At 27.9% G+C, this 12,805-nt stretch overlaps 1 protein-coding gene across 2 annotated transcripts in view; it reads left to right on the forward strand.

Annotated features, from left to right (window-relative positions):
- The window catches only part of LOC142323723 (matrix metalloproteinase-2-like), a 691,023-nt gene that overhangs the window by 569,833 nt on the left and 108,385 nt on the right, over positions 1–12,805 (forward strand). The gene's annotated exons all lie outside the window — the stretch shown is intronic.

A 12,805-nucleotide genomic window follows, 5' to 3' on the forward strand; every position in this document is an offset into this window, starting at 1 on the left:
TGTTTTAGTTGTTTGATCATTGGAAGACTAACACTCTCACAAATATACATTTACTCTCCTCTAACTAGAAACTGCGTAGTTACATACTTATACACGAAGAGAAAATTTTATTAAATTGATAAACCGAATTTTATTAGCCTATGGGAATGTTTAATTTACTTAATCTTGCTTCACACCAATGTACTTGATATAGCAATGTTAATATATCTTGAAAAAAAAATTAAATATATACTGAAAAAATTAAAAACAGAAACATTCAAGTATTAAATTTAATGAGAGTGGGCATGTAAGGAAATTAAAAATAAATAATTATAAATAATACATCCGCAATTAAAAAAAAACTACGCTATACACATGTGTATACGAGTACAAACATATATATTCATAATATTTTCGTCTAAGTGTTAATTCTGAAGAACACAGTTTGTATACTGTTTTTGATGTTTATCAAGAGCATTTTAATTGACTATGGGGAGCAGAATCACACTATGTAACTCAACATCTGGCAGCAACTGGGTTTTTGTTTGTTATTTGTGCGTGTACATGTATCAGTACGATGAATTATTTAATACCATGTAAGTAGTGAAAATATGTAATCTAGTACGTTTAAAACGAAATGTGGCTTCACGAACAAAACTTCATTTTTACTTCTTTTTTTTTTACAGGGAAACATATACGATTAAAATGTTTTTCTAAAACTAGATCGATTTTAATTGTGTCTTCTATATACACAATTTGCAATATCAATATGTATAAAATTCTTTAACTATTTTTTAAAGAAGTTTATCTATAACATTCTACCTGGCTATTTTTAACAATCCTTATATCTATAAAAATCTTTTTATCTTTTTAATTAAAAACAAAAAAAAAATGTGTTTAATTTTTTATTATTAAAAAACAAAAGAACTAGTAACCATTTTTGAGTGTTTATAAACCAACCTTTTCCTATCGGTATTAATAATAATAGTAATGGTTTATTATTTCTACGTTAACTACCACTTACAAAAAAATATAGAACGGTGATATTAAATGGCTAAGCTAAGTGGTAAACCGGCTATTTGGTGAACTAAACTTATTTAAATATACGAATTTAACGCCACTAATACGACATCTCTTGATAAACAGACCGCTACCGAATTATTTGTATTAATGTCTTCAATATTATTCACTTAACTCAATTACAATTACGTCATATTTATTATTACTTTTAGAAATATTACGTATAAATTATAATATGATAGTTGGTTTATTATTATTTTTAATCTAAACATTTTATTTCAGATTGTTTTGTCTTTATTATTAATTATTTATAAATTTTGATAAAACATATACCAGTAAGATGCAATAATTAAATAAATAGCACATTATTAATCATTAATTCAACAAAATAATCTTAAGATGAGTTTACGCTTTTTGTTTTTGTCTTCAGTCATTTGACTGGTTTGATGCAGCTCTCCAAGATTCCCTATCTAGTGCTAGTCGTTTTATTTCAGTATACCCTCTACATCCTACATCCCTAACAATTTGTTTTACATATTCCAAACGTGGCCTGCCTACACAATTTTGTCCTTCTACCTGTCCTTCCAATATTAAAGCGACTATTCCAGGATGCCTTACTATGTGGCCTATAAGTCTGTCTCTTCTTTTAACTATATTTTTCCAAATGCTTCTTTCTTCATCTGTTTGCCGCAATACCTCTTCATTTGTCACTTTATCCACCCATATGATTTTTAACATTCTCCTATAGCACCACATTTCAATAGCTTCTAATCTTTTCTTCTCAGATACTCCGATTGTCCAAGTGAAACTTGGACAATCCGAGTATCTATTTTTACGCGTTATCATAAAAAAATTTAAGGTTATTGCAATTTTAATTATTGCAATGATTTTGCAGTATGTTGTGTAAAATGGACGTTTACAACATAATCTAATCGTATACATGCTATACAAATGACTGTACCACTCTAATATAATATTATATTATATGGAGATGTGATAAATCAATACGATATCAAAAATTAAAGGAATAAAATAAAATAATGAGAAGTTTATGGAATAAGAAGAACGCGGCGGAAAAATAAAATATTTTATTAGTAACCAAATAAAATCAGAATTAATCTTTAAATTATTAATATTATAATATTTAATTATTAAGTCATTAATATTTAATTTACGTAATTTATGTATACGCTCATATCCATTACTTATAAATCAATATAGCTTATAAATATTCTTGTTGTACGAACATACAATGGAAAAACGTTTTTTCAGTTTCTTTTTTAAAATAATCACTATTAATTTCTTATTTATAAACAGGAAAAATAATATCGTAAAAAAAGAATTTTCTTTAGAATAATATATCAGTTAATAGATTTAAAACGTAGACTTATTTAACACGAAGAGATATTTGAATGATGAGCTAATACTAAAATGAAATATTAAAGAATAAAGTAATTTATATTTCAACCAAACAAAGTGGACATTTATTAATTCTAAGAAAACAAAGAAACTCGCTTCCGGTAAGTTTAAAAAGGATGGGTTGATTAACAATATATAAATCCCTAAGACGTTTTTTTCTTCTTTTTTATTAACTGCTTTCATAACGGACTCAACTGTACATTCATTTTAATTACTTACAATTATTAAATAAAAGATTCTTACTCGAATATAAAATTGTAAAAATTAAATATATATATATAAATTTCTAGATTCCATCTTTATGAACCGCATGTAATTATATTTTGATGTAAATACAATGCAGGATGACGCTTAATGAAATTCCCAAATACCTTTGTTACGAACACCTAAATTCTTGAATAATTTTTATATTTTGATTTAAATACATTTCACGTTATATAGCAAGAATGAAATTTCTGAATACATTTAAAAGGATATGAATTTCCGATTACATTTTAAAATAATACATTATTTAGATCACGTCAATATGAAATATTATAAATTTAAAAACATAAATTATATATATTTATACAACCAGTTTTCCAGCTACTGTCGAGTCTCGGTGTGTGTGTTTGTTTGTAGGCGAATGCAATTACTGTTACCGGCTTGCCAGGCCTGACTCATTACTGTAGTGTAAATGTACGGTAAACATGTAGTCTGGAAAAGACTCAAGTCGACCGCTCTTGAGACGTGTGGTTAATTGAAACCCAACCACCAAAGAACACCGACCGGTATCCACAGCCTAACATTTAAATCCATATAAAAGCAACTGCTTTTGCAAGGACTCGAACCTTAGAACTCTCGATGAGAGTTTAACCATTAGACTAACCCGTCGGGGTAAAAACGTAACAATGTACAATAAAAAGCAGATGCGATTAAAAGTCCGTATGAATTATTTAATATGTAAACATATATAATAACGTTAAGGTAAATACATTGAAAGTATTAAATATAAAAAATAACTACAAAATAATTTTCAACATAAGAAAGGATTTATTAAAAATAATTTTCAGCAAATATTTATGTTAACGTTGAACGGGAAGCAGAAAATTAAAGGTTTTCGTTTTAAATTTATCGATGGATAATATTTTTAAATTTATCTGCAGAGTAATAATGTGTTTCTTTCTTGTAAAAAAATCGTTTCGTATATTCTAAAGAAATTGATGGGAAAATTATTTGAATGTTTGTAATTTATTAATAATGACAACAGAGGTAAGGACCTTTCTTGTAAAGCCAAGTAATGTGTTGATTTAGATGAAACGCGTTTTATTTTTAGATTCAATAGGAGTGAATATTGTTATTTTTTAAGATTAAGTGACCTTTTCTACGAAATATTGTACATTCATAATTATAAACACAAAGATAAGTTAAAATATTTAATTTTCTAAACATCGGTCAATACAATTGATCTAAACAACGATATGACAGCCCTTTTTTTTATCTTGAAAACTTAGTTATTCTAACTTTTTGATGGAGTCCAATGAGATGACGTTACACTGTAGTCAGGAACATATGTAAGCTTAATAAATATTTATTAATGATTACAAGCTTTTTAAAACTGAATAAAAAAATACTTAGTATTAAATGAAAAATAAATAATTTAAGAAATATTATAAACACGTATTTTCTGGTTTAAATTGATTAGTATCTAGTTTAAATCGCTAGCGATAAATTTAAAACCTCGTAGAAAATAAAATATTACAATGAAAAATACATTATTAATTAACTAGTAAAATTTAAACATGATGAAAATTTTAAGGAAATAATAAAAATATTTTTAAATAAACTATTTTAATATTTTTATTATTTCCTTAAAATTTTCAACATGTTTAAATTTTACTAGTTAATTAATAATGTAATTTTCATTGTAATATTTTAAATAGTTCCATTACCTAACTGTAGATACCAGCAAAATAATTCAATGACCAAAAAACTGTCTTACCAATTTTAATAAATAATTTATCATATTAAAATAAAAACCGTTCGGAAAAAGTAGAGAGAGATTTTTTCAGACGTTGTACGTTATACAATTTTAATTAATTAAAGTGAAAAATAGTTCATGGCATTTTTTAATCTATTATATTCGATTTTTTGAAGTAATGCTCAGTTTAAAAAAACCACTAGCATACTTAAATAAGGAGCCGATAATAAAATGAAAATTAATGTACGATTAAAAAGTATTATTTTTTTTAATTCTCTTTTTTTAATTATGGGTATGCTTTAAAAAAAAAAAAACCACCGTTCGTACGAAAAAAATTACGGTAAGGAAATTAAAAAGTGAAAAACCTGGGCCGAGATAAAAATAAGAAATAATAGAATGCGTTAAGTTTAAACAGAATTGTAACCTTACGTAAAATTCTCTGGAATGCAAGGTTATGTATACTTTTTATTTAATACGCGTAAAAATATTTAAATATAAGCATTAGGCTTTCTAAGAAACTTCTAAGAAATGATATTAAAAAGAAAATTAAAAGTATTTTGAAAAAGTTTGTAAACTTACGTCATCTTTCGTTTAAACAAATTTTTTTATAGCTTTTACTCAAATTTCAACAAAAAAATTGTACAGTATCACCAAAGAAAATTCCTTAACAAAATTTTAAAAAAATTTTCGAAATCATTGTATTCTTTAAAAATTAGGCTTTAATACATTTATATAGAACAAGAGATAATATTAAAAAAAATTAAAAACATGTCTGCCTAAAAAAAAAAAAACATTACTCTATAAGACAGAATAATTAAGAGTGTGAGGGTAACAATTTTGTATATAGTATAATTTTTTTCAAATTTATTTAAACATGTATATATATATATATATATATATATATATATATATATATTTATTTATGACACTCCCAGCAACGTAAGGATTCCAACGCGGAGTCATACATCTAAATCGATTCAGCCGTTGAGCTGCTATGATGGAACATACATTCACCCTAAATAATTAAACCTTTTTTTTTGGGCGTTTTTATTCTATTTTTCAAGTCAAAAAATATGACAAACCATCAAGTTTGCTTCTGATGTACTGAAAGTTTTCTAGGGGAACTGAAATTCACGTGAAAGTTTTCGCTACCTGTAACTAGATAACAAAGCGTTTTTGGGCATAGGTTTGTATGAACGTTTTTCCTTATTTCAAGCTCTAGAATCAGTTTCCAGATTATTTTCCTTTCCTTCTCAATCATCTGCATATATATATATATATATATATATCAGTTTCTTGATTGATTTCCTTTCCCTCTGAATCACGTCTGCATATATATATATAGAGAGAGAGAGAGAGAGAGAGAGAGAGAACTTGTGTCACTCCCGGTTCCAACGCGGGGTCATACATCTAAATCTGTTCAGCTGTTGAGTTGCAATGGTAGAACATACATACTCTACATAGAGTACACTCTTTTTTGGGGAGTCGTGTAAAACACACAAACACGCCGGTTGAACCACGAACTTCCTTCTTTTCCTGTATTTTAAAATATTGTAGAATGTACTAGAAGGAAATTATTACTATTGGATGAAAAATATCCCGTAGAAATTTACATAAATATGCTCTGGACTCAGAGGAGCATGATAAGTCGAGATCTGGCAATGAACCGCATACAAAAGTATCTGTGTGCTGGCCTTTATTTCGCTTAATATCTTATAAAAAGACAGAAGTAAATTAAAAATCTAATACAATATTATTATTTCTTTATACGGAGCAGTAGAATGCTAAATTTTTAAAAAATCGTTCAAGAGGTGAAGTGATGCTGAGTTAGAAGTACCATACGTTGATTAAAAAATCTGAAGAGTTCTTTATTTCTTTACCTATTTTATCGTATTTTCGATATAATTAGTAAATAATTAAAATAGTTATTTTTAAATCATTCTTCAAAAAATTTCAAATATATAGATTTAAATAAATGTTGGTTTTTAAAAATGTCGTAATTTGATAATTAATTATTAATTTGTAATATGTTGTCTAAAGTTTTATTTTCTAAGATAAATTTGTGTATTAAATTAATATTTCATATATAGAGTGTTTTATATGATAAAAGCAACCGAAAAGTTAATATTTAATTTGCTCCTTCCCCAAAATATTTCAAATATACTAATTTCAACCAACGTCTTTTTTCACTATTTTTGTTGAAGTTATATTATTATTATTAGCGCCCAATTTCTTTACGGATGAAGTCGATAAATTGACTAACATAAACTACTTGATAAAGTTATGGAACTCTTTGTCTGTTTTTTACTTCCTTGTACGAAATAAAGGAAGTATTGTGATCTCGAAAAATTTCCGTTTTCAGGTTTCAACGGAAATATCCATTTTGACCATCCCTGAATTCATTTCGATTATTTTCGGCCTGACGTCTGTACGTACGTATCTCGCACAACTAAAAAACGATTAGCCGTAGGATGTTGAAATTTTGTATTTAGAACTGTTGTAAAATCTAATTGTGCACCTCCCTTTTTGACTGCAATCAATAGAACCAAAATCAACCAAAAAAGCCCAAAATAAAAAAATTAAAATTGGGTTGGATTTTTTCTTAACTGCAGTAATAAGCCCTCACTGAGAGTTTTTCAGTGATATATCATAAGCGATATATTATTAGATATATTATTTTCATTGGTTCCAGAGTTATAGACAAATGAAGTTTTAATGAATTAAATATTTGGATCAAGGGGAAGGCATATCCGTTCGAATCAGACTTCATCTTCTTTTTTTTTTAAATATATTGATTTATTAATAGTTATTAAACTCTGATTGTAAAAAAAAATCTTTACGATAAATAATAAGTCAATAACAACAATAGAAGAAAAATATGAAAAAATATCAGAAGTTATTAATGAAATAAAATTTGATGTACTTTTCATTTTAAAAACATGTGTATATGTAATTTAACAGGCATACAAGAAGGACATGTAGTGCTCATTAGATTTTTTAAGAAGGTAAAAAAATGTGTTAATAATTAACAAACTGTTAATTTATAAAATTAATTTTTTTATGTTGCAGGTAGGTGAAATTGAATGGAAATTATCAAATTTATGGTAAGCAAAGTATAATAATCATATGTGTTACTGTTATTATTTTACTATAAGTTGTAACATTTTATTTTAAAGTTAAATTAACTCACCAGATATTTTTTATCCAAAATAAAATATGATTTTGTTTTGCTACGGCTTCAGGGCAAGAAAGTTACGCGTTTGGCAGTCTATATTTTATGTTACCAACTGTTTTCCACAGGTAGGACACCCCAACGGAAAGGTGGAGTTAGATAAAAAAAAAAACCCCGTTGTCAAAATAAAGATATATTTACTGCAAGTGACGTATGTTGTTCAACATTAAATTACGATGCAAATGGAAATTTTTTTTAACCACAAAAAAAAAGAATGAAATGAATAACTGAATATATGTATTTCATATCTAATTTTGAATAACTGATATCTCACATCAAATATGATTTGAAATGTCGGTAAGGAAAACGATGAGCTTTCATATCTCGGATTAAAATTTTTATTTAAAACATATTCAGATAGAGTATTGAACCGAAAAATAGATTCCCGATGTTAACATAAATTTTAATTAAATTTCTCATAAAAGTACATTCATGTTTGACTTAAAAAAAGTAATTACTAGATTATATTAATAGATTGTAAAATTGTAACATAATTATTAACTACTTAAAATTATAGTTACCAATAATTTTGGATAATAATAATGGCGATATTATTATTATAACAATTAACCAGTTTTATTTAAAACAGTTACAATAGACAATAGATTATTTATTTAAAACAGTTACTGGTAGATTGATTACCGATAAGTTATAAACTATTTTATCAATTCGTCTTAATGAGTTTTAAGTATTTTAAGTATTTAACATTTTTTAAAACTGACAATGACGTTAAAACGTTGAAAAAGCTTTGCGTTAAATATATTTTTTGTTGAAAAAGACTTTCGGCTAAAAACACGGTTAAGAAGGCATTAGGCAAAAAAAAAACAAAAAACAGTAAAATTCACTTTTCACAAGTTCGAACTGGAAATCAAGTGTAATTCTATGAACGGTTACATTTAAGTAAAAATATCCAAATAATCAAGAATAAATGTTTTAAAAAATGATTCTTGGGTACTGGAAAATTACGTAAAAGATATAGGTTAGACTAACCCCGACCCACCAGGTTGGTCTATTGGTTAACGCGTCTTCCCAAATCAGCTGATTTGGAAGTTCTACTGAAGGAAGTTACTTTTATACGGATCTTAATACTAGATCGTGGATACCGGTGTTCTTTGTGGTTGGGTTTCAATTAACCACACATCTCAGAAATGGTCGATCTTTGACTGTACAATACTACACTTCACTTACACTCATACATATCCTCTGAAGTAATACCTAACGGTGATTCTCGGAGGCTAAACAGGACAAAAAAAAAATTCACCACCTAACCCAACCCACTGGGTTGGTCTGGTGGTGAATTCGTCATCGTAAAATCATGTGATTTCGAAGTCGAGGATTCTAAGGTTCAAATTCTAGTACAGGCAGTTACTTTTATATACGGATTTGAATACTAGATCGTGGATACTGGTGTTCTTTGGTGGTTAGGTTTCAATTAACCACACATCTCAGGAATGGTCGAACTGAAACGTACAAGATTACACTTCCATTTACATCCATACAGATCATCATTCATTTTCTGAAGTAATACCTTACGGTGGTTCCGGAGGCTAAACAGAAAAAAAGAAGGTTCGGTTTTAGAGCCTATATCTGCTGAACAGTTGCATTTAGGGAAAAATATCTAAAAATAAAAAAAAATTAAATTATGTTCCCTACTTAAAATTGTTATAAAAGTAGCAGCTACTAAATAAAAATATAAGTTGTCCGCCACATTTGAAAACTTGAAGTAAATAGAAAAATACCATTATCGATCTTATGTCTAGGTGAAAATAAGTCAAGTTCTCCAATTTAAATTTTTTACTTTCCCGGCGAATATAGCCAGAATACTAAAGGCTATAATATTAAAGGGAAATGTATGATAATCATCTCAAAAATGTGGTATCCGCTTTTTTTGCATATCTTTACATTTTAGCGTCCAAGTATTACATCTTGACCAAAAAAATACAACAAAACATATGTATGTATGTATCTGGGTATGTATGTTTGTTGCACTGCTTTTGGCCTTGTATCTCAGGATTGACCAAACCGTTTTTCTTCTAATTTGGCTCAAATATTTCTATATACGGGGCTAACTCTTTTTTTAAGATTCTTTAAGCTGGCGGGAGGATATCACGAAAAAACGAAATTCGATTTTCTTGAGAGGCTCTTTTGCTCTATTTCCCTTCGGTTTAAATGTTTCAACATTTTTTTTGAAATTCAAGAAATGACTACCACATTTTTTTTTTTTTAATGATAGACCCGGGACCTAAAATGCAGAAAAGCTTTCTGAAAATTTCCTTTTTCTTATTTTAGTTTGTTGAAGATGATTTAGAGAAAACTTTACTTAAGAATATTTGTTAGACTTTACATATGAATATTATATAAAAATATTTTTTTAAATTTATTCCCACTTCTTAAAAATATACAAGTATATTCCATTTTCCGTTTTTGGCTCGATTCCTTTAATTTTTATTATTAACAGTCATGCAACCTTATTTATAGTTGAAGAGATCTTAATGTTGGCATTTTTAAAATGAATATATCTATGTAGCTCTATGAAATTCGGGCAGTAATATGTATTTACGACCTCTACAACGTATACAGATTAAAATTCACGGGCGACTGATTGGTGTCGATGTGAGCTGATAAAAGGAACAAATGTACAAAATGGTATAAAATTTCAAATCAGTATAACGATTGATTTCAAACCCAACTTTTCACATTATTCTGATCGTTACCAATGACCTCGATTAAGCAAGCGCCTTTAATGACTGAAATCAAAAAAGAAAACAATTCAATCACCATCTCTGAATTAGAATTGATATTTTCGAATATTTCCACATCACAATTCTACTGTAAAATAGTTCACAAAATTTAGTTTTCAACAACAGGATGGCTTTCTCTTTTAAATGAGAAATAAAAGGAGAAGCTTAGTTCTCGAATTGAAAAACTTAACTATTTACGCGGTAAAGGATTATGATCAGAATGTTTTGGAATTCCTGTGTTGCTACGAAACGTACCAGTAAGATTATGATGTAGATGTGATTTTTGGTTTTCGAACCTAGATAAAACAATCAAACCCACCGGATTGGTCTAGTGGTGAACGGGTCTTCCCAAATCCGCTGATTTGGAAGTCGAGAGTTCCAGCGTTCAAGTCTTAATAAAGGCACACTTTTATACAGATTTGAATACTAGATCGTGGATACTGGTGTTCCTTGGTGGTTGGGTTTCAATTAACCACACATCTCAGAAATGGTCGAACTGAGACTGTACCAGACTATACTTCATTTACACTCATATCTATCATCCTCTGAAGTAATACCTGAACGGTAATTCCCGGAGGCTAAACAGGAAAAAGAAAAAGGTAAAAACAATCAATTTTCTTATTTTAATAAAGTTAGCATGGTTTTCTCGATACTCAATACTGATATCTCCAAATAAAAAATTTCTATTAAAATCAAATAGCCCCAATAAATAAAATTTGCAAACTGTTAACCGCATGACCCACATCTACCATTTTTTCCGGATTTAGGAAACAAATACTTTTACTACACTTTGGTAACAGAATCTTTCAGTTTACCATTAAAAATATGTTATCCTGTAAAACGGCGAGAAATTAGGAACGTAACTGTGAATTTTTCCCATCCAAATCAGCAACGTTTTTTAACTTCGGTTAAATAATAACTGATTTTCTTTAACTAAAATTAAAAAAAAAGAAGAGATTTATATATATACACGTAAAGAAAATTGTTAGGTAAACATCCTGAACTGTTATTTTGATAAATGTAGCTGTCAAACAAAAGAAAGGCTTCCTTATTATTTTTTATTTTTTTAATGACGTGGGAGTTCTTTGAAACTGTCGGCCTCTATGAGTCATAATAACCGAATAAGTTACAATATATGAATACTAATAAATACATATAATACATCCTATCAGTGTCTATAGAATAATAACTGAAAAAAGCTAATTTTATACTAACATGGTTAGCAACAAAATTCTTAAAATAATACAACAGAATTTCTAATTAAAGCAAATACAACTAATTCATCTTTTTTTTATTATTGCCCAATTTTTACATTAAAAAAATGAAATAGTTAAATGATAAAAGAGATAAAAGACGGTTAAATGTGTAGAGAAATGATATATGATGGGAATCAAACCCATCAGTATTTGAGTCAAATAGTTCACTTCCCTACTTACATGAGTCGACTACCCAATTTTACTCATTTTACAAAAAAGATGCTTCTTGTAAAATCCAGATATATTTCTTCTTAACGTATAAAAAAATATTTTTAAACATTTTTTACGAAAGAAACTTACAGAAAAACGGTTTTAATAAATTTAAAATTATAAAAGGTAATTAGATATTAATTCTTATTATTCAACAATGTCAAGGTAAAAAAAAAAAAATGGTGGACTTTAATAACCGGCATGCAAGACTCGTTTATAACCATAAGTATTTAAATGGCATTTTTTAAATTAATAGAGGCTGATATAAATTATATTTTTCAATAAAAAAAAGGGTCTTTATAATTGTAACACTAATCGGTCAGGGCTCCGCCCTCTAAACCCTCGACGCGTTCGTATCCTCATGTTTGTGAGTATATTAAGTATTTTACAGATATTCATTAAAGAAATTTAAGTGTGTAGGAAATACTTTTCGGAACATTTTGGTGTTTTTATATTTAAAATAGGCTTAAGGAGCAAGCAAAAATAGAATTTAATAGGTTTCAATAGAAATATAATATTTAACGCTAGCCATATTATTAACAGGGAGTTGACTTGGGAATGCCGTCTTCTTCGTTTAGTCTTGTGTGTTCGTGTTGATTGCCGGTACAGCTGCTGTCCTTACTCTCCTGCTGTTGGCACAGAGTAGACCACGTGTTGTGCCGGGCGGCTGCGCGCAGCCAACTCTCTCCCGCTACCTGTGCTCTCTTAGTCTTTCTTTCCCACAGTCCGTTGTAACGTACTTTTAAATAATTCGTTAAATACAGAATCCCTTTTTTACTGCTAAATATTAACTAATAATTCCTTTCTTTTATTAATAAGTTTGAATTATAATTTAATTTAAATTATAAATTAAATTTTTAATATTGTTTACTCGTAAAAAATAATGAAGGAATGCATAAATAATTAAAACACAAATAAAGTATCGCGACATTTTTAGTTTAGTGATTACAGCCGAGTTATAATAATAACGCTTGCAAAAATACAGATA

This window comes from Lycorma delicatula, chromosome 4 (assembly GCF_047948215.1).
Source record: "Lycorma delicatula isolate Av1 chromosome 4, ASM4794821v1, whole genome shotgun sequence".
NCBI classification, from domain to species: Eukaryota; Metazoa; Arthropoda; class Insecta; order Hemiptera; family Fulgoridae; genus Lycorma; species Lycorma delicatula.